This window comes from Perognathus longimembris, chromosome 23 (genome assembly GCF_023159225.1).
Source record: "Perognathus longimembris pacificus isolate PPM17 chromosome 23, ASM2315922v1, whole genome shotgun sequence".
NCBI classification, from domain to species: domain Eukaryota; kingdom Metazoa; phylum Chordata; class Mammalia; order Rodentia; family Heteromyidae; genus Perognathus; species Perognathus longimembris.
In genome coordinates, this window is record NC_063183.1 from 22,813,041 (window position 1) to 22,835,037 (window position 21,997).

The following is a 21,997-nucleotide window of genomic DNA, read 5'->3' on the forward strand; positions in this document are numbered from 1 at the left end:
AGGAACAGTGCCCAGGCCCTGAGTTCAAGACCTAGGATTGGCACTAAATAAATAAATAAATTTTTATTTGTGATTTTGAAGACTGACAGAGAAGACACAAATAAGTAGACATATACAAATATTTAATGCTTTAATGACAAATGGAGACATTAGTGCCCATAAGTATGGATTTTTTTTTTCCAGTCCTGGGGCTTGGGACTCAGGGCCTGAGCACTGGGCCTGACTTCTTTTTTCTCAAGGCTAGCACTCTACCACTTGAGCCACAGCGCCTCTTCTGGCTTTTTCTGTGTATAAGGTGCTGAGGAATTGAACCCGGGGCTCCATGCATGCTAGGCAAGCACTCTACGGCTAAGCCACATTCCTAGCTCCATGCATATGATTTTCTAAGTAATGTGACACTGGGTAAAAATGAATCCAACAGCATCATTTTAGTGTAAAGTGACAGATGATGTTAACCAATCAAAATGACAATGTTTATTAAATAAAACCAACAATTAATCATGTAAAAAAATTTTCATGCCACTGTTAAAATAGAACTGTACTATATTACATGCTATAATATATACTACATACTATACTATATTATATAATTTTTTAAAAAAGGGAAATGACTCAAAGTGGTAGAGTGCCACCTTTGAGCAAAAGAGCCCAATGTACAGGCCCTGAGTTCAAGCTCCATGGTCAGGAGAAAAAACAAACAAACTTGGGGATAGGAGTGTGGCTCAGTGGTAGAGTGCTTGCCTAGCATGCATGAAGCCCTGTATTTGACTCCTCAGTACCACATAAATAGAAAAGGCCAGAAGGCTGGGAATATGGCCTAGTGGTAAAATGCTCACCTTGTATACATGAATCCCTGTTCGATTCCCCAGCACCACATATATAGAAAAAGCCAGAAGTGGCACTGTGTCTCAAGTGGTAGAGTGCTAGCCTTGAGCAAAAAGAGGCCAGGGAAAATGCTCAGGCCCTGAGTTCAAGCCCCAGGACTGGCAAAAAGAAAAAGAAAAAGGCTGGAAGAGGCACGGTGGCTTAAGTGATAGAGTGCTAGCCTTGAGCAAAAGTTTAGGGACAGCACCCAGACTCTGAATTCAAGCCCCAGGACTGGCAATAAAGGAAAGGAAGGAAGGGAGAGAGGGAAGGAGAAAGGAAAGGAGGGAGGGAGGGAGGGAAGAAGGAAGGAAGGAAGGAAGGAAGGAAGGAAGGAAGGAAGGAAGGAAGGAAAGAAGGAAGGAAGGAAGATGGAAGGAAGGAAGGAAGATGGAAGGAAGGAAGATGGAAGGAAAGAAGGAAGGAAGGAAAGAAAGAAAGAGCCAGACACTGCTGGCTCACACCTGTAATCCTAGCTATTCAAGAGGCTAGAGATATGAAGATTGCAATTCAAAGCCAGCTCTAGCTTTTTTGGTAGTTCACTGGAGATAAGTGTCTCATGGGTTTTCCTGCAAGAGCTGGCTTGGAACCGTGATCCTCAGATCTCAGCCTCCTGAGTAGCTAGGATCACTGGCACAAGTCACTAACACCTGGCTAGAATAGTTCTGAGGGTTGTTTTCTTAGAATAGTTATTTTATAACCCAAGTTTTAAGTCCGTTCACAGATTTCCAAATGGCTGTCTTGCTTAGAAATATCTCAAAAGAATATTGAAGAAAGAATCAGAAGTTTAACACTTTTTTTTTTCATTTCATTGGCTCTGTTCTGGCAGGAAAAGCAAATTATAAAAACAAATCTAATTTGCCACAGGAGAAATCATGAGATGCGATTTCATCCCACCAGACTGGCATAATTCAAATCTGGTAAGATGAACGACTGACAAAAATTCACATAGAAGATGGGCACTGGTGGCTCATGTCTGTAATCCTAGCTAATCAGGAGCCTGAGATCTGAGGATCACAGTTGGAAGCCAATCTTGGCAGGAAAATCCATGAGACTCTTATCTCCAGTGAACTACCAAAAAGCCAGAAGCAGAGCTGTGACTCAAGTAGTAGGATGCTATCCTTGAGCAAAAAAGCTCAGGAACCATGCCTAGGCCTACAGTTCACGCCCAAACACTGCACAAAAGCAAAGAATTTACATGATCAATAAGAAGAGGGAGATGAATTGGGGTGGTATGCTTTGCAAAAAAATGTTCCATAGCTAATAAAGATAAAGATGTAAAAGCCCATAGCCCAACAATTCTACTGCTGAGAAATAAAAAAAAAAACAAACTTTCCAAATGTGTCCATAAAGTGACATTTGCAAGAATATTTAAAGTAGCATTGTTTTTAGTAGCACAAAAAGTGGGGGGGGGGGGGGGGGGCGGACATCCTTCATTATAAGCAACTGGATGAATCTACTTTGACTCACTCATGCAATGAAAGAACAAACAGGGCAGACATGGTGGCTCATGCCTATAATCCTAGCTATTCAGGAGGCTGAGAGCTGAGGATCATAGTTCAAAGGCAGCCTGAACAGGAGAATCTGTTAGACTCTCATCTCCAATTCACCACCCAAATGCTGGAAGAGGAACTGTGGCTTCAGTGGCAGAGCCCTAACTTGGAACACAAAAAAAGCTCAGGAACCGTGCATTGGCCCTGAGTTCAAGCCCCAAGACTGGCACAAAAGACAAAAAAGTAAAAAAGCCAAGAAACAAGGTTGCCTCTAGGTTTAAAAGACTCCCTGGGCTGGGAATGTGGCCTAGTAGTAGAGTGCTTGCCTCACATGCATGAAGCCCTGGGTTCGATTCCTCAGCTCCACATATATAGAAAAGTCCAGAAGTGGCGCTGTGGCTCAAGTGGTAGAGTGTTAGCCTTGAGCAAAAAGAAGCCAGGGACAGTGCTCAGGCCCTGAGTTCAAGCCCCAGGACTGGCAAAAAAAAAAAAAAAAGACTGCATTGGTTGGTTTAAGTAAACCAAGTGTGCTGTCAGTTTTTAACCTTCCCTTCCATTCCCCTTGTGGGCACATAAGGAGGCTTGGATCTTGTGTGTTCTTCAAAGCTAGGACGATGGCCTGGATTGCCTGTCCCCAGGGACCAGGCTGGTGGCATTCAGGCAATGCCACCAGCACAGAGGTAATGCCACAGGGGTCCCAGGTCTGCTCTCCTGCCCTCTGGGACCGTGGCTTTGATTCCATGTTCCAAGGCTCGTGTCTTTCCTTTGCTCCTATTATATGCACCACAGTGGGGGAGCCACGGGTAGGGTGATTGTGTTTGATTCCTAAGAAATGAGTTTCCAAAAACTCCAACCATGCCCAGTGATTCCCCCCACCAGTGCCGTGGCCACTACACACCTGACAGGAGCCTGCCGTTCTGCAATCTCCCGCCTGTCCTTAACAAACTCCCAGAGCAGAAGGACTCATAGCTGTTACCTCCCCCACTTCTTCCGAGAGTGGGGTGTTCGTGTCTTTTAGGAGAACCCCTGGGAAAACAGATCGGTTTTTCTTCGCTGCCTATTAGTAACAGCTAGTTTGAAATGCTATTTAAATCTCCTATTGTTATTTGAACTTTTGGTGGATTATGTCTGCCCAACTGAGCTTCTCTGGGGTGGCTGGGCAGGAACCACATCCTACACGAGCCTGCATCTCCCATGAAAAGGCCGGGACTCTTCACAGAGCTTTTTTTGTTTTCTTTTTTCTCAAGGCTAGCGCTATAGCATTTAGAGCCACAGCACCACTTTTAGTTTTTTGGTGGTTCATTGGAGGTAAGAGTCTCACAGACATTCTTGCCCAGGCTGGTTTTGAACTGTGATCCTCAGATTTCAGCCACCTGAGTAGTTAGGATTACTGGTACCAGCAGCCCGGCTCATTTACCTTTTTTTTTTTTTTCCCCAGTCCTGGGGCTTGGACTCAGGGCCTGAGCACTGTCCCTGGCTTCTTCTTGCTCAAGGATAGCACTCTGCCACTTGAGCCACAGCGCCACTTCTGGCCTTTTCTATATATGTGGTGCTAAGGAATGGAACCCAGGGCTTCATGCATGCTAAGCAAACACTCTACCACTAAGCCACATCCCCAGCTCCAAGAAGAGAGGTCTTACTATTACTGTTTTTCTTTGTGCTAGTCCTGGGGCTTGAGCTCGGGGCCTGGGCACTGTCCCTGGACTTTTGTGCTCAATGCTAGCACTCTACCACTTGAGCCACAGTTCTACTTCTGGCTTCTTGCTGGTTAATTGGATATAAAAATCTAAGACTTTCTTGCCCATGCTGACTTTGAATTTCGACCTTCATATTTAAGACTCCTGAGTGGCTAGGATTATAGGCATGAGCCACTGGCACCCAGCCTTAATATTACTTTTTAACATCTATATTTGGCAACTTATTACACATTACCAAATGTTAAAAAGTGAACCTACCAAATGCAATGGCAAGAACAGAATAAGTGTGTGTGTGTGTGTGTGTGTGTGTGTGTGTGTGTGTGTACATATATACATATTATGGAAGCTCAGATCTGAGGGCTATTCAGGAGGCTTAAATCTGAGGATCTCAGTTTAAAGCCAACTTGGGCAGGAAAAGTCCATTATACTTATCTCTAACCATCAGAAAAGCTGGGAGTGGAACTGTGGCTTAAGTGGTAGAGCACTAGCCTTGAGCACAAAAGCTCAGGGACAGTGCTCAGGCCCTAAGTTAAAGCCCCAAGACTGGCACAAAAGAGAGAATAAAAGCAAGGAAGAGAGGGCGGGAGGGAGGGAGGGAGGAGGAAGGAAGGAAGGAAGGAAGGAAGGAAGGAAGGAAGGAAGGAAGGAAGGAAGGACAGTGCTCAGGCCCTGAGTTAAAGCCCCAAGGCTGACACAAAAGAAAGAATAAAAGCAAGGAAAGGAGGGGGGGAGGAAGGAAAGAAGGAAGGAAGAAACTGGTGCAAACTCTACACATATCCCCAGATATTCTTAGGGTTCACACAGAGGAGAGGCATGAATTTCTCCTCTCCACGCAGGATACTTCCTGTGAGACTTTGAGGACATACCCTTGATGTGTGTCCAATCGAAAAGTTAAGAAAATGAGGTCCTGGAGGAAAGTGTCAGCCCCCGGCCGCTGCCCTTTTCCCCCACACAGGGGGGAGGCTGGACTCCCCTGGCCACCCTGGGAGTCTCAGAGATATTCTTTTCTTTGGAGCAACAACTTGGGGGCTCAGCACATTCATTTTATAACTATTTCGAGAGATCAGGGAGGGTTCTTGAGCCCTTCCAGAGATAATTAAAAATGAGGGAGAAAGAAAAAAAAAAGATGTCTGAAATAAACAAATAGAACAAGCTGAAGGCAGCAGGGGTTTGTGAATAATAACATCTTCCTGGCTAAACAATTTTAAGAATTCCATAATGCGAACACAGCCCCCACACTTTCTCTCCCACACAAACACGCTCATTATTTAAGCCACTCTTAAGAGCAGCAGTCTGCCTCTCCTTCGGTAGTGACATCACTCCAAGACATCATTTCTGCCAAAAGCATCAAGAGGACAGACTGCTGACCACCACTAGCCAGCAAAGCACACATATGCTGCAGGTCTTCATCATCTAGCTCAATAAAACTCCCAAACATCGAATGTGTGACTTCAAGAACCAATGTTGGATGTGCAAAGACTGAGAAATCTGGTCCAACTGAATGTCCTGTCTAGTGGGACATTCTCAGTGACCCAAGATCTGCTATTCTAGAAGGAAACTGTTATGATGAACCAGGCATCCATGGCCCAGGCCTGTAATCCTCGTTACTCAGGAGGCTGAGATCTAATGATCCTGATTCCAAGCCAGCCTATGGCAGGAAACTCTGAGACTCTTAGCTCCAGTAATAGGCCCAAAGTGGAGCTGTGGATCAAGTGTTAGAGCACCAGCCTTGAGGAAAAAAAAAAAAAAGCTAAACAGTGCCCAGGCTGTGTCTTCAATCTCTAGCACCTCCATCCATGTGTATGAGTACACACACACACACACACACACAAACACACACACACACACACACACACAGATCACGATGGCCCCTTGAATCATTTTGTTATTCTGAATAACTGGATTTTAAAAAAAATACCAAAGGAGCTGGAGCTAGAGCTCAGTGGTAAAGGACTTGCTTCCCATGCTTGAGGCCCTGGGTTCAATCCCAAGAACCACAAAATAAGATACAATAATATGTCAAGAACTACTGAGCCAGGGGCTGGGAATGTGGCTTAGTGGTAGAGTGCTTGCCTAGCATGCGTGAAGCCCTGGGTTTGATTCCTCAGTACCACATAAACAGAAAAAGCCAGAAGTGGTGCTGTGGCTCAAGTGGTAGAAGGCTAGCCTTGAGGACAAAGAAGCTTAGAGACAGTGCTCAGGCCCTGAGTTCAAGCCCCAGGACCAGCAAAAAAAAAAAAGATTGATAGCTCAAAGATAATAAAAATATATTTTAAAAGAAGTGAAAGGAAGAATGATTAAGAGGTAGGACCAACTGGGAGAGAGTGAGGAAGAGTGACATTGTACAAAAAGAGATGCAGATGCACTCTTCATCTGACTTATATAACTGTAGCTCCTCTGTACAACACCTTTATAATAACAATAAAAAAAAATTTAAAGGAAAAAAAGCATCAGGAGCAGGCAGGTGGAGGGATAGCAGCGGGATAGCAGGTGGTGGGGAGAGGAAGGGAAAGGAGCAGGGCACAGCCTAGAGGAGAAAAAGAGCAGACAACAAGTAGAACAGGTGCTAGGGGCTCGCAGGAAGACGTGAGCTTGCAAAAAGACTTTTCTCACATTCAGCTGCTCACTTGGGGTGTGAAGAACTAGACGGGCCATTTTCATATGCTATGTTAGGTCTTCTACTCTGTGTGTATGTGTGTGTGTGTGTGTGTGTGTGTGTGTGTGTGTGTGTACACACGCCAGTACTGAGGCTTGAACTCAGGGTCTGGACTCTGTCCCTAAGCTTCCTTTGTTCAAGACAGGTGCTCTACCACTTGAGCCACAGCTCTACTTCCAGCTTTGTGGAGCTAAGAATCTCACACTGTCCTGCCCGGGCTGGCTTTGAACTAAGATCCTCAGATCTCAGCCTCCTGAGTATCTAGGATTACAGGCATGAGCCGTTGGTACCATGTTTACTCTATTTGTTTTTGTCAATTAAATAAATTAATATTTTTTTGTTGGTCTAGATATCTACACAAAATTAAGATGCCATTAGGGAAAATCATTTCTTGCCCTCACAACATGGAAATGCCCTTTCAACATGACCCACCGCTTTACTCAAAGGTCCTATTTTGAGCTGATGCCCACCTGACTATGGGAGGCTTGATCTCACACGGAAACACCCCCCCCCCCCCCACCGGAAGCTTGCAGGCAGCTCCCCGTCCCCTGCACACTGGCCGAGTGAGTTCACCAAGTACTTGAATCCAGGGAGCAGATATTCACTGCGTCTCTCCAGTGCTGAGCAAGACACAGCCCCCGCATCAGAGGAGATCCAACTTCATCAACAAACACCATCAGCCAGCCACCGCGCGGGAGTGGCGAGGCTGGGAAAGAACCAGACAGAAGACAGAAGCCATTTGAACTTGGCCATCAGGAAAAAGAAACAAACATTTAAGGAGCAGATATTTGCATTGAATATGCCAGAATGTGGACTAAGCAAGTCTACAGCAGCATGAAGAAAGATGAAGGGGGTGAGGAAGCAGAGCCAAGTGACAAGAAGCCAGCACAGTCAGGTGCTGTGGCTCACTCCTATAATCCTAGCTGCTCAGGAGGCTGAGATCTGAGGATTGTGGTTCAAAGCCAACCTGGGCAGGAAAGTCTGCGACACTCTTGTCTCCAATGAATCACCAGAAAACCAGAAATGGCACTGTGGCTCAACATGGTAGAGCACTAGCCTTGAGCAAAAAGCACTCAGGGACAGTGTCTAGGCTCTGAGTTCAAGCCCTGAGACAAACCACGCACACACACACACACACACACACACACACACACACACACACACATGTCTCCAGGGAGAGGACTGAAGATGACATCCCATGGTAGAGCACTGGCTTAGCGGGGCACAAGGCCCCAAGTTGCATCCTCAATACTGAAAAATACAACAAAACAAACAAAAAAGCAGGAGTAACAAGAGGCATGAGAAAGAAGGAAGAAAGTGAGGGAGACCAGGCACTCCGTGACCAAGGGGCGTGGGTGTGGGAAGAGCAGTGTCAGCACAACCCACAGTGTGGAAGCGTGGGCTGCAGAGACAGGAATGGCAGCCCTGAACCCAGTCCATGCCGGCCAGCCCAGCCTTCCCAAGTCAAGAGAGGCGGAACAATGAAGGAGCTGTCCCCCACCCCATGAACAGAGCAGAAGAAGCGTGAGATGGGAGGCTTAGGCAGGAGGATTGGGAGTTGGAGGCCAGCCTGAGCGACATAGTAAGTTCCCATTTCAAAAACAAATAAATAGCCAGGTATTTGGTGGCTCATGTCTGTCATCCTAGCTCAGGAGGCTGAGAACTGAGGACCATGATTCCAAGAGCCCAGGCAAGAAAGATGTGGCTCAAGTGATGGAAAGCACCAAACTTTGAGCAAAAAGCTAAGGGACAATGCCCAAGGCCTGAGTTCAAGCCCCAGGACCAGCACCAATTAAGAAAAAAAATAAAAAAGGAAGGAAAGAAGGAACACATAAACAAAGGAACAAAGGAAGGAAGAAAGGGAAAGGGGCATAGAAGCTAAAGCAATGTTGGATCCTGTACCAAAAAAAAAAAAAAAAAGTGGTGTTTTGTTTTTTAACATCTCTTTTTTAACATATAAAGGATATTATTAGGACAATTGGTGACACCAAGATAAAAGGCTTTAGATTCTACAATAGCACTGATTCAATGTTAATTTCATGATTTTGACATCTATTGTACAAAAAAAATCCTTTTTAGGAAGGAAATGTATATTTAAGCATTTAGAAAGGTAAAAGTGTATTATGTCTATGTAATTCTGAAATAGTTCAGGAAAAATTACTATACACATTTACATGTGTATGAACATTATATATATATATATATATATATATATATACACATTGATATGCAAGTATATACTCTTCCCATATTGGTAGAGTGAGAAAGATAAAAGCCAGAGGTGGAGTGGGTTGGGAATATGGCCTAGTGGTAAAGTGCTTATCTTGTATACATGAAGCCCTGGGTTCGATTCCTCAGCACCACATATATAGAAAAAGCCAGAAAGGGCACTGTGACTTAAGTGGTAGAGTGCTAGCCTTGAGCAAAAAGAAGCCAGGGACAGTGCTCAGGCCCTGAGTCCAAGCCTCTGCACTGGCAAAAAAAAAAAAAAGCCAGAGTGGTTAAAAAGTTAATTATTTAGAGAATTAAATTAAAAGGCATACCAGAATTATTTAAGTTATTCCTAAAACTTTCACAAATCTGAATTCTTTTAGGGCCAATAGTTAAGAAAAGGGGATGTTAATGAAGGCAGCCTGGATAAAAAAGGAGTCAGGATCCCCAGTTAAACGCCGAATGAAATCCAGGAGGAGGCTAGAAGGAAGCTGAGAAAACCAGGGTTGAAGGCCTAGCCCCAAGGTCAGTTGGCCAGCCAGAGTGCTTTCTCAGATTGGCTCCTTACAAGCATACTCCCCTAAATTATTCTAATTTCCCTCATCTTCGGTTTCTACACCGTAAGCAACAGAAAAATGGCTTGGCCCTCAAGCTGAGCACCAGCGGCCCATACCTATAATTCTAGCTGCTCAGGAGGCTGAGATCTGAAGATCACAGTTCAACGCCAATCCAAGCAGAAAGACATCTATGAGACTTTTATCTCCAATTAACCAGCAAAAAGCCAGAAATGGAGATGTGACTGAGTGGTAGAGCACCAACCTTGAGTGAAAAAGCTAAGGGACAATGTACAGGCCCTGAGTTCAAGCCCTGGGACCTCCACCTTCACACACAGGGCCCCCAGAGAAATTAAAGACAGAATAAATTTGCAGTGGAACCAGTCAGAAGGTGTTAGGTGACTTTCTTCTGTGGGGGCAGAACATGGAGATGATGAGGGTGAGTTTGGCTACAGGCCTGGAACATGAGAAGCTAATGTGTTACAACAAAGGATTCCAGGTTCTGTATACTCCAAGTACATACAGACCAGGACACAGAAAGGTCCCTGTACACGGAAAGGGCCCTGTGGGTAAGGGACTTGAGTCCTTAGTGATGGTGAAAATCAGCCACAGTAAGTGGAAAGACTCAGACAAACAGGCAGAAGTCCAAGCTCCAGATCTCAAGCGTGGAAAAATTCCCACCTCACGCTGAGCTCACGGGAGACCTTCGTGGTTGAAGCAAAGTGAAAACGGAGCCAACGGAGCCATCGGAGCCGATGTTAGCCAATTTCAAGGTCAGGGAATGAAGAGAGCCCCGACAGATACTCCAATGTCATTAGCAAGAAGCAAGCAACGGGAGCACCTGCAGGACCTGGGCACCAGTGCCAACACCATAATCCTACCTCCTCAGGGAGCTGAAATCTGGAGGATGGAGATCCAAAGCCATTCCAGGCAGAAAAACCTGTAAGATTCCCATCTCCAATTAACCAGCAAAAAAAAATAAAGAACAGTTTGGAGGGATGGCTCAAGAACTAAACACCAGCCAAGCAAGCTGAACAGGTGTGAGGCCCTGAGCTTAAACCCCAATACTGACAAAAAAAGAAAAAAAAATCATCTGGGGAATCAGCTGGGGGGAAAATATCATCCTTGGGGCTGGGAATGTGGCCTAGTGGTAGAGTGCTTGCCTAGGATGCATGAGAGCCCTGGGTTCGATTCCTCAGTGCCACATATACAGAAATGGCTGGAAGTAGCACTGTGGCTCAAGTGGTAGAGTGCTAGCCTTGATCAAAAAGAATCCAGAGCCTAGGCCCTGAGTTCAAGCCCCAGGACTGGCAAAAAAGAAAGAAAGAAAGATGTCTGTATCTCCTCTGCTAGTTCTCCTTTTAGGGATCTGTTTTATAAATAAGAATCTTTTTTAGGGTCTCAACCCACCCTGATGTGTGTGTGTGTGTGTGTGTGTGCACGCGTGTGCCAAGGCTAGGGCTCTACCACTTGAGCCACAGTTCCACTTCTGGTTGTTTTTTGTTTTGTTTTGTTTTTCTGTTTAATTGGAGATAAGAGTCTCATGGACTTTCCTGCCCAGGATGGCTTCGAACCACACAATCTTCGGATCTCAACCCTCTTGGGTAGGTAAGCTAGGATAACAGGTGTGAGCCACCAGCTCTGGGCTAAACACCTTATCTCTTACTTCTCTTACTTCGAGAGCAAGCTGCTTAGAAGAGGGCTCCTACAGATTCAAAGTCTAGTATTATTTTAGATTACGCCTATGAAATAATTTCCAGCCCTTGCATGCAGACTTTAAACTGTGAGCGCGCATGCGTGCACACATATATGCACACACACACACACACACACACACACACACAATATCTCAGGCACATTGAAGAAATGACTCACTTAATTTGCTGCTGCCTGCCACTACCGGGTTTTGCTTTTACCTGTTCAGACACAAAGTTTCTTTTTCGATCAACTGCAGGGGAGAAAGTACTCCAGGCACGGCCGCCCCGATTCCGTGCGCGACTCCGGGGCGCCGACCCGCGCGTCCCTCGCTACTTGGGAAGCCAGTTCACGGAAAACCCCTCGCGGAACAGCAGACGCGGGTACATCTCGCCTATTTCCACTCCCCGCGCACCCACACTTGGTGGTGAGGGGGACGGGAGCATGGGGGGTGGGTGTCCCCACTTCAAATACAGAAAAACACAACCGCCACAGGGCAGCTGCGAAGAACGCGTCCGCCTCCCGGGGAGGTCAAGGAGAAGAGAAGGAGCAGGAGGGCTCACCCGCCCAAGGTCACCGGGTGGATCTCCCTCCTCCCCGCACCCCGAAGCAGCGCCCCCCCCCCCGACCTGGGGCCTCCCCGCGGAGGGCCCCCCCCCCGCGTCAAGCCCCCCGCCAGGTGCGCTCCGTGCCCAACTCCAGCCCTCGGTGGCCGCGTGCGGCTCACCCTGGCGTGGGCCGCCGGTCTCGCGCGGAACTCGGGGAGCCCCGTCCCCGTCCCCGTCCCCCACCCCACCCCCGTGCCCATCCATCCATCCATCCATCCATCCATCCATCCATCCATCCATCCATCCATCCATCCATCCATCCATCCACCGAGGGGCGGCTCCAAGGTCACCGGCGACCGGCAGCGCGCGCGGCCGAGGGGCGCAGCGCGCAGCACTCACCGGCCCCAGGGGTGGGCGCACTTGGGGTACCCATGTCCTCGCCCCGCGGGTCTTGGGTGCGGTGGCCCGGCTGGCGCGGGCGGGCGGGCTGTGCGGGGCACCCGGGTGCGGTGCCCGCGCCGCGGGGAGCGCCGTCCAATCAGCGCGCGCCTGGGTTCCCGGCTCCTCAGGGAAGGGAGGGGGAGGCGGGAGGAGGGAAGAGGGCAGGGGAGGGGGGGGAGGAGGGAAGAGAGACGGGGAGGAGGGTAGAGAGGAGGGGAGGGGGGAGGGGGAGACCGGGAGGGGCGGGGAGGGGCAGGAGAGGGACGGGGAGGGGAGAGGGAGGGGGAGGAGAGAGGAGGGGGGGGGAGATGGGAGAAGGGGAGTCAAGGAAAGGGGAAGGAGGGAGGGGAGAGGGGGGAGGGAACAGAGGGGACCGGGAGGGGGGAGGGGGAAGAGGGAGGGAGGGGAGGAGGAGGGTCCCGGGCCGCCCGCCTCCCGGGCGCGTTGCCTGGACGCCGTTGCCGTGGCAGCCGAGCTGGAGGTTTCCCCGCGCCCGGGCGCCCAGCCCGGCGGGCGCCGCCCCAGCCTCCACCGCGTTCCCACACCCCAAAAATAGCCTCTCGGCGGCGGCGGCGGCAGCGCGCCTGGCTCCCCGCAGAGCCCGCACCCCCCCCCCACCCCGCGCCTCCTACCCTCTGCACCCCGGAGTTGGTGGGCGGGGATTTCGCTTTTATTGGAAAAATAAATCCTGCCGTAAGTCTGGGCGGCTGGATGGCAGAGGGTGGGGGGGAGAGGATGCCTGGGAAGGGTCATCACCAGACGGGGCGGGGGGGGGGGTTGCCCTTTACCTCACTCCTAGATCCCCAGCACCCCCTTATTTACTGAGCCACGGCTCTTCCCCCGCAGCATCTTTGGGAACACCATGAGGTCCCCGTCCCCCCGCACCCCACCCCCCCATCGTGCCGACGCCGCACCTGTGCAGGTGAAGGGCGCCAAGCTGCTACTCGCCCATCACCCCTGCCCTGCGGCCCGGAAGATGGGGTCTGGGCGCATGCTGCACCCCACTTCCTCCGCAGCCAGGCCCGCTCCCCTCTCGCGCCTCCCCGGGAGTCAGTCCTCGGTTTCCCCCTCTCCACCCTGCTCTCCTTGTTTCCAGTCACTTCGAATTTTGCTTCCTCTCCGTGGGCGGGATTTAAGGGGAGCCCGGGACCCCACCTTTGTCGGCCTCCTGGATCTGGTTCGTACCTCATCATCCGGTGTCAGGCTCCCCATCTGCCCCAGTCCCTCCAACCCAGGGAAAGGAGCATCAGGCGGTAAGGGGGTGGGGGTGGGGGGCTGCTGCTATGGAGTTAGGGTTGCAGTCCTCACCCTAGCAATCATCTGTGTGCAGTATCAGCCGGCGGTTCCTCAGTGTACCCTAAAATAATATCCCCTCCCTCAAAGGGCAAAATGCCCGTGTCCACGGTGTGTATCTATCTTATGCCTGTGCCAAGTGATTAGCTCTCTGACACGATGGAAAACAAAAACAAAAAAACAGCCAGGCACTGGTGACTCAAAACCTACAATCCTAGCTCCTTGGGGGCTGAGAGCTGAGGATCACCGTTCCAAGTCAGCATGGGCAGGAAAGTCTGTGACACTTCTTACCTCCAATGAACCACCAAAAAAGCTGCAAGTGGCTCAAGTGGTAGAGCACCAACCTTGAGTGAAAAAGCGCAGGGACAGTGTCCAAGCCCTAAGTTCCAGCCCTAGTACCAACACACACACACACACACACACACACACACACACACACTCCACTCTTCTTCCCTGGAGCTTACAACCTGACACATGTTAATCAAATTGCCACCAAAGCATACCATACAGCCTGCTATGACTAAAAGTCAAGGCCTTACAGCCTGTGATCTGGAGATCTGACCTGACACATCTCTGCATAAAAACTCCATGATCTTTTTTTTTTTTCTTTTCTTTTCTTTCCTTTTTCTATTCCCCATTACATTCCCAAGGCCTGACACAGGAGATGTGCTCTGCAATATACTCAATTGAATTTTCTGTCTCGGTAATGACAGGCTCACCGAGTTTCTCAGTGACTTTCTGCCACTCTGAAAATACTAGAAATGTAAGCAACGTCTGGGAGCACATAGGTAAGCAGAAAGCACTCATTCAAAACGTCTGCCCATCATGCAGAGTTCAGTGAAAGGTTCAAACAGTTGTTCTTCCCTGTTTTGGGGTAGGGTTGTGCATTTCAAATGAACACCTGACAGACTCCTCTGTCTCCTTTCTCCCTCTCTCCTTTCTACTCCACTCTCCCTAATCTGGTCTATTCTGTCACCACCCCTTTGGTCAAAGCCTCAAGATTCACATGCCCTCTTGGCTTCCTAGTAAAGTAGACAGTGGCTCTTAATGTTCCTATCTCTTCCAGTTCTGATTACTTCCTAAAGCATACCTTGGATACTTTTTATGTGTGCCTGGGCACTGTCCCTGAGCATTTTTGCTCAAAGCTAGCACTATACCTCTTGAGCCACAGCTCTGCTTCTGGCATTTTGGTGGTTAATTGGTAATAAGATGCTCATGGACTTTACTGCCCTGGCTGGCTTCAAAGCTTGATCCTCAGATCTCAGCCTCCTGAGTAGCTAGGATTGCAGGCATGAGCCATCAGTGCCTGGCAGGCTGGATATTTTATTTGTCATAGATTCCTTCCTACTCATGGGTAAGAAAGGGGAAGAATTGGAAGGTGAGAGGCTCTGATCATATACATGCACCCTTCTATTTAAGCTGACATCTATTTCCTTTCTAAAAAATTACAGCAAGGGGGCTGGGGATATAGCCTAGTGGCAAGAGTGCCTGCCTCGGATACACGAGGCCCTAGGTTCGATTCCCCAGCACCACATATACAGAAAACGGCCAGAAGCGGCGCTGTGGCTCAAGTGGCAGAGTGCTAGCCTTGAGCTGGAAGAAGCCAGGGACAGTGCTCAGGCCCTGAGTCCAAGGCCCAGGACTGGCAAAAAAATTACAGCAAGGCACCAATAGGTCATGCCTGTAATCCTAGCTACTCGGGAAGCTGAGATGTAAGGATCAAAGATTCAAAGGCAGCCAAGGCAGTAAAGTCCATGAAATTTTAGCTCCAATTGGAGACAAATTTAATTACACATCTCCAATCAGCCCACCAAAAAAAGCAGAAAGTAAGCAAGGTGCTGGTGGCTCATGCCTGTAATCCTAGACACTCAGAAGGCTGTGGATCTTGGTTCAAAGGCAGCCCTGGCAGGAAAGTCTCTGAAACTCATCTCCAATACACTACTCAGAAAAAACCAAAAGTAGTGCTGTGGCTCAAGTACTAGAGTGCTAGCCTTGAGCCAAAGAAGCTCAGGAACAGTGCCCAGGCCCTAAGTTCAAGCCCTAGGACCTGCACACACACACACACACACACACACACACACACACACAAAATAACAATAACAACAAAACAGAATATCTTAATTTTTATTATATAATAGCACTTATTGTGGCTAACATAACATTTTTATTATTACTACTTTCCTTTAAAACCTAGTCAGAAGTGTGACGATCTCATTACTACTGACTCATCTTATTACCTGTGGAGATGGAATTTGTTAATTAGTCACCTTATTACCGGTACTGCTTGCCTTGAAGCAATTCTACCTACCCTTCTCATGTCCCCCCACACCCAGGAACCAACTCTTCAATGCCAGCTTCGTGGTTAATTGTCCTAGGCACTCTTTTATCATAGATCACTTTTAGCTGCACCTAATCTCAATACCCTCTTCTCTCTTGTCAAAGAACAATGCTGGGCTCTGTGGCAGTACAGTTTCTGTCTTGTTTATCTGAACCCTCCTGCCCCACCCACATGAGTCAGCCTACCTAACTCGGCTCTTTAAAAGCAACAGCAGCTGGGAGCCAGTGGCTCACATCTGTAAATCTAAGGATCACCCATGTAATCCTTGCTATTTGGGAAGCTGAGATCTGAGGGTCACAGTTTAAAGCCAGCCTGGGCAGAAAAGTTTGTGAGACTCTTATTTCCAAATATCCACCAAAACGCTGGCAAGTGGAGCTGTGGCTCAAGTGGTCAAGTGCCAGCCATAAGTGAAATGGCTAAGGGACATGCCTTGGCTATGAGTTGAAGTTCCAGCACTCAGACAAAGATAAACAAAAGGAAGAAAGGAATCAAAGTGACAGAAACTAGGTACTTGGTGCATCCGGGTTCCAGCCTCCCTGCTTCGACTGTGAAATGAAGTGTTCATCCTCCCAGTGCCTATTACAGAGGCTGGTGGATGCTGGCACTGGCTGTGGATTCAGCGTTTGCCACCAGAAGACTGGTACTTAGTCCCTGCTTTCAGTAGTTTGGATGGTTCTCCTCCTCCTCCTCCTCCTCCTCCTCCTCCTCCTCCTCCTCCTCCTCCTCCTCCTCCTCCTCTTCCTCCTTCTCCTCCTTCTCCTCCTTCTCCTTCCTCCTTCCTCCTTCTTCCTTCTCTGTGGGAACCCATAAATGCAGAGCCAGAAGGTCAGCCTTGGGCTGGGAATATGGCCTAGAGGCAAGAGTGCTTGCCTCATATATATGAATCCCTAGGTTCGATTCCTCAGCACCACATATGTAGAAAAGACCAGAAATGGCACAGTGGCTCAAGTGGTAGAGTTGCTAGCCTTGAGCAAAAAGAAGCCAGGGACAGTGCTCAGGCCCTGAGTCCAAGGCCCAGGACTGGCAAAACAAAACAAAAAGGTTATATTTTGTTAGGGAGTGACTGGCTCAAACCAGTATCCTCATTCCGCTAGGATGTTCTGGGCTTTATCCAACCATAGAGGTTTCTTGGGCTATTTCCAGTGGTTGTATGTCATCCTACAACTAGGCAAAGATAAAATATAAATTTTTTTTAAAAGGTCAGTCTTAGAGAATTGGAAGGCCATTCTCTGTCCCTCAGAATGCTGAGGGTGGCCCTGACAACTGCCTATTGTGCTTAGCATTACAATGGCCACAGTTTCCACCCTTGAGATAATTCTGATCCTCACTGGACCTTGGAGTTTGCAGGTAGCCTATTCAAATTGGCTGTTTACTGCTCATCTTCACATCCTGTTTTCAGGAAGTCACTAATGCTAGGATTGTTCCCCCCACCCCCACCCTGCTGCCCTTATCTCTTAAAGATGGCTACCTTGTTTTCTGCACGTACTCTCCTGTTTGCTAATGAATAAAAGCCCTGTTCATGGGACCCTCTGGATCTGCTGGAGTGAGGCAGCAGGTACCCTGGTACCTCGAAACCAATTCCATGGTCAGGTCTCCATCATTGCTTTGCTCCCAGCCCTGCTGCACTGGGACAAGGCACTCATTATGGTTTGCAACAATTCTTCTTCTTCTTCTTCTTCTTCTTCTTCTTCTTCTTCTTCTTCTTCTTCTTCTTCTTCTCTATTTCTTCTTCCTTCTTCTTCCCTCCTCCTCCTCCTCCTCTACCGCCTCTTCCTCCTCCTTTTTGCCAGTCCTACGGCTTGGACTCAGGGCTTGGGCACTGTCCCTGAGCTTCTTTTGCTCAAGGCTAGCACTCTACCACTTGAGCCACAGCACCACTTCTGGCTTTTTCTGTTTATGTGGCATTGAAGAATCAAACCCACGGGCTGGGGATATGGCCTAGTGGCAAGAGAGCTTGCCTCGTATACATGAGGCCCTGGGTTCGATTCCCCAGCACCACATATATAGAAAACGGCCAGAAGTGGCACTGTGGCTCAAGTGGCAGAGTGCTAGCCTTGAGCAAAAGGAGGCCAGGGACAGTGCTCAGGCCCTGAGTCCAAGGCCCAGGACTGGCCCCCCCCAAAAAAGAATCAAACTCAGGGCTTCATTCATGCTAGGCAAGCACTCTACCACTAAACCACAATCCTAATCCCTGGCTGGTTCTTAATAAAGGAAGATTCCAAAGGATCACCACAACCCAACAGACCAGCTCTTCTGCACTTCAGGGTACCTGAGCTAGTCTATCTAGTGTGTGCCAGTGCTGGGGCTTGAACTCAGGGCCTGGGCACTGTCCCTGAATTGCACAAGGCTAGCCCTCTACCACTTGGGCCACAGCTCCACTTCTGGCTTTTGGGTGGTTAATGGTAGATAACAGTCTCTTAGACTTTCCTGTCTAAGCTGGCTTTCATTCTTAGATCTCAGCCTCTCCAGTGGCTAGGATTGTAGGCATGAGCCACTGGTGCCCCAGCTCCTTTTTATTTATTTAATTTCTTTGTGCTGCAGGGGATCAAATCAGGGACCTTGGCTTCGGCAGGCAAATGCTTCAGCACTGGGCTGCATCCTAAACCCTCCATCATCCATTGCTAAGATCTCCCTTCCATCTGCCTACCCTATTCTCAGCCTCAGGGGTGGACCAGGTCCTGGCCAAGGAACTCTGCCCAAATATTTTACACCACAAGTGGAGGTTTAGCTTTTCTCACCCCACTTTTTTTTTCTAAATTCAGACAGAAGAATGAGAGCCTAATGAAGCCTAGCTTCATGACTTTATTTTATACATGGAAACAGAATTTGTTGAATTTAGTACTTAAACGTCAGCGCATTCTTTTTGAAGAGGTCTCAGTGACATTTTCTGAGTTATTGCTAAAATTCATTGGAAGTTAAAAAACCCGAGCATCTGCTTCAACCTTCCTTTGCTTTCTTATCTCAAAAATTCAATTCTAAGCTGCGTGCCAGTGGCTCATGTCTGTAATCCTAGTCAGAAGGTTGAGATCTGAGGATCTCAGTTCAAAGTCAGCCCTGGGCAAGGAAATTCAGTGAGGCTCTTATCTCAAATTAACTACCAAAATGCTGGAAGGAGAGCTGTGGCTCAAGTGGTACAGCATTAGCCTTGAACCAAATAAAGCTCAGGAACCGTGTCCCAGCCCTGAGTTCAAGTCACCAGACTAAGCATTAAAAGAGAAAAGAAAATATAATAGAAACAAAGGAGAGGGTCCCCTGAGGAAGACACACATACAGCTGACAGAAACAGAAGCAGTACCAAGGAGAGTTCCCAGCCAGCCCCTGTTCCTAGAGAACTTCCTTATCATTTCTTTCCCTAGTATGTCCTGACTCTGCAAGTTGCCCCAAAGGAGGACCCCACAGCTTTTGTGACTTCCTATGATGGCCCACAGGTGGGACTTTTCATCAGTCCACTGAGCTCCATGGAGTTCATAATGACCCCTGGGGTGTAGTCTCTCATCCTGAGCTTGGGTCCCACTGCTGAAATAGGAATGAAAAATCAGGACTTTCACTCCAGGCCTACAAGATCTGGATCTGCATTTTAACAAGATTTCCTGCAAAAGCACTGGTCTAGGGACTGGGAATGTGGCTTAGTGGTAGAGTGCTTGCTTAGCATGCATGAAGCCCTGGGTTCGATTTCTCATTACCACATAAACAGAAAAGGCTGAAACTGGCACTGTGGTTCAAGTAGTAGAGTGTTAGCGTTGAGCTAAAGAAGCTCAGAAATAGCACCAGGCCCTGAGTTCAAGCCCCAGGACTGGGGGAAAAAAAAGTATAGGCCTAGCTCATACTTCCATGTTTTTAAATAATTAACAGTACCTAATTTAACCATCCAGAAAGAACATTGTCCCTAAGGATGAGGAGTTCCTTGATGACATGACGGAGTGTATCACCCCACCTCAAAGAACGCAAAACCTACCTACAGGCCACCATTTTGGAATGTGTCTCCTATCCCTGAGATACAGGCAGGAGGGGATATTCATCTCATATTCTCACCATTTCTCCCTATTTATTCTGGGTAAGGTAAATCCTGGGAGGAAGAGGAGGAAGAGGAAAGGAAGAAAGGAAGAAGGAGAGGAGGGGGAGGAGGAAGTAGAGGAGGGGAAGGAGCCAGGTGCTGGTGGTTTATGTCTCTAATCCTAATACTCAGATGGTTGAGATCTGAGGATCTCAATTTGAAGCCAGCCAGGCAGGATAGTCTGCAAGAGTCTTATCTCCAATTAACCATCATAAAGCCAGAAATAGAGGTGTGATTCAAGTGGTAGAACAGTGGCATTGAGTGAACAAAACCAAGCAAGAGTACAAGGCCCTGATTTCCAGACCCAGTATTGGCACGAACAAACAAAATGAGAAGGTTGACCATGGTGATGTGTTTCTTGTTTCTTGTTTGTGCTTGTTTTTGCCTCTCCATTTCCCAGCAGGAATATTTTTGCCCTGTTTTTTTGTTGCCGTTGTTTTTGTCATTGTCTGTGTTGATTTAGACAGTATTCCATAAAGGTTACGTCTCCATTTCCATCCTGCAATGGATTTTCTTTTTCTTTTTCTTTTTTTCACAGTCCTGGGGCTTTAACTCAGGGCCTGGGCACTGTCCTTGAACTTCTTTTGCTCAAGGCTAGCACTCTACCACTTGAGCCACAGCACCACTTCTGGCTTTTTCTGTTTATGTGGTGCTGAGGAATCAAACCTAGGGCTTCATGCATGCTAGGTAAACACTCTACCACTCAGCCACATTCCCAGCCCAGCCTTAGTTTTATAAGAAGGTAAACTGGCATCCATGTAAGATTGTTAAATAAAATGTAAGATAATTTATTTTTATCTACTAAACCTAGCAAGCCTGTATCATCAAATCTTCAATCTCCCCTGATTTCTTTAGTAATGAAAGATCTTAAATGTATAGAATTGTAAATTCAGGGACATCTGAGATCATAGAGGAATGTCCAATGGATCATACAGAAAAATGAAACAAAAATGGTTATCAAAATCCAGAGAGCCTCAAGAATAAAATTCTACCATCTGTGACAAAATATGAGTACCTGACTCTATAAACTGAACTAAGCTAGATACAGAAGGACAAATCCATATGGTAAAAGACGTAATAGGAGCTTGGATTCCAGGCTTGGATGCTGTCCCTGAGCTCTTTCAGTCAAGGCTAGCACTCTACCACTTTGAACCATAGTTCCACTTCCAGTTTTCTGGTGGCTAACTGGAGATAAGAGTCTCATGGACTTTCCTGCTCCAGCTAGCTTTGAACTGCTGTCCTCAGATCTCAGCCTCCTGAGTGGCTAGGATTATAGGTGTGAGCCACCAGTGCCCAGCTCCAAGCAAACATTTAATAAGAAAACTGAGGAAGTTCATATCACAACAGACTTTTCTCATTTGATAGACTTTGGTGTTTTACCCCCTCATCATATAATAGGCCTGTATCAGAACACTTGTTTGGACTGTCAATCAACATGGGAAGTTCTTGACACCAGTAGAGAACAACACCCACTCACTGAACTGCACAGTGAGATGTGTTCTGTATCATCTTCTCCTTCCATCCTTCCTGTATTCTTCAACACAATGACTTCACACTTTTCAAAACAAAGGTAAAGAACTCTGAGGCTTACAAATGTTAGGTAACATGCCCCAGATGAAAGGGCTTATTTTTATTTTAGTTCAGATTTCTAGGCTATTGCTTAGGTTATATGTCTCTACCTCTTAGTTATTTTAAGTTGTGTGTGTGTGTGTGTGTGTGTAGATACTGGGGCTTGAACTCAGGGCCTAGGTACTGTCCATTGGCTTTTTTTTCTTTTTGCACAAGGCTAGTGCTGTAGCACTTGAGCCACACTTCCACTTGTGGTTTTTTGCTGATGAATTGGAGATAAGAGTCTCACAAATCTTCCTGCCTGGGCTTGGCTTCCAATCGTGATCCTCAGATCTTAGTTTCCTGAAAAACTAGGATTATAAGTGGGAATCAGTATTACTTTTTGCTTGTATGGATTTTTCTCGGCACCTTCATCCATTAAAGCTAAGCCAAGGAAAGCAGAAACCTTTGCAGTAGGTCTGTGAATCACCATTCCACAGGATTTGACCTCTGGTTAGCTATGGGAGAAAAGTGAATTAATTGGCATAGACTCACTGCTAAATTCTGCCGCAGGGCAGGGCCTCGGAGCTCATTAAAGCCACTTC

At 47.6% G+C, this 21,997-nt stretch overlaps 1 protein-coding gene across 2 annotated transcripts in view; it reads right to left on the reverse strand.

Annotated features, from left to right (window-relative positions):
- Fam81a (family with sequence similarity 81 member A) overlaps positions 1-12,171 on the reverse strand; it is a 33,507-nt gene extending 21,336 nt beyond the window's left edge. Inside the window, exon 1 of one of the 2 annotated variants that reach the window (XM_048332766.1) lies at positions 12,118-12,171. The gene's annotated coding sequence lies outside the window, so the exon portion shown is untranslated. The remainder of the gene's footprint in view (positions 1-12,117) is intronic. The other variant, XM_048332767.1, reaches the window with a different exon arrangement.
- Positions 12,172-21,997: the final 9,826 nt, after the last annotated feature.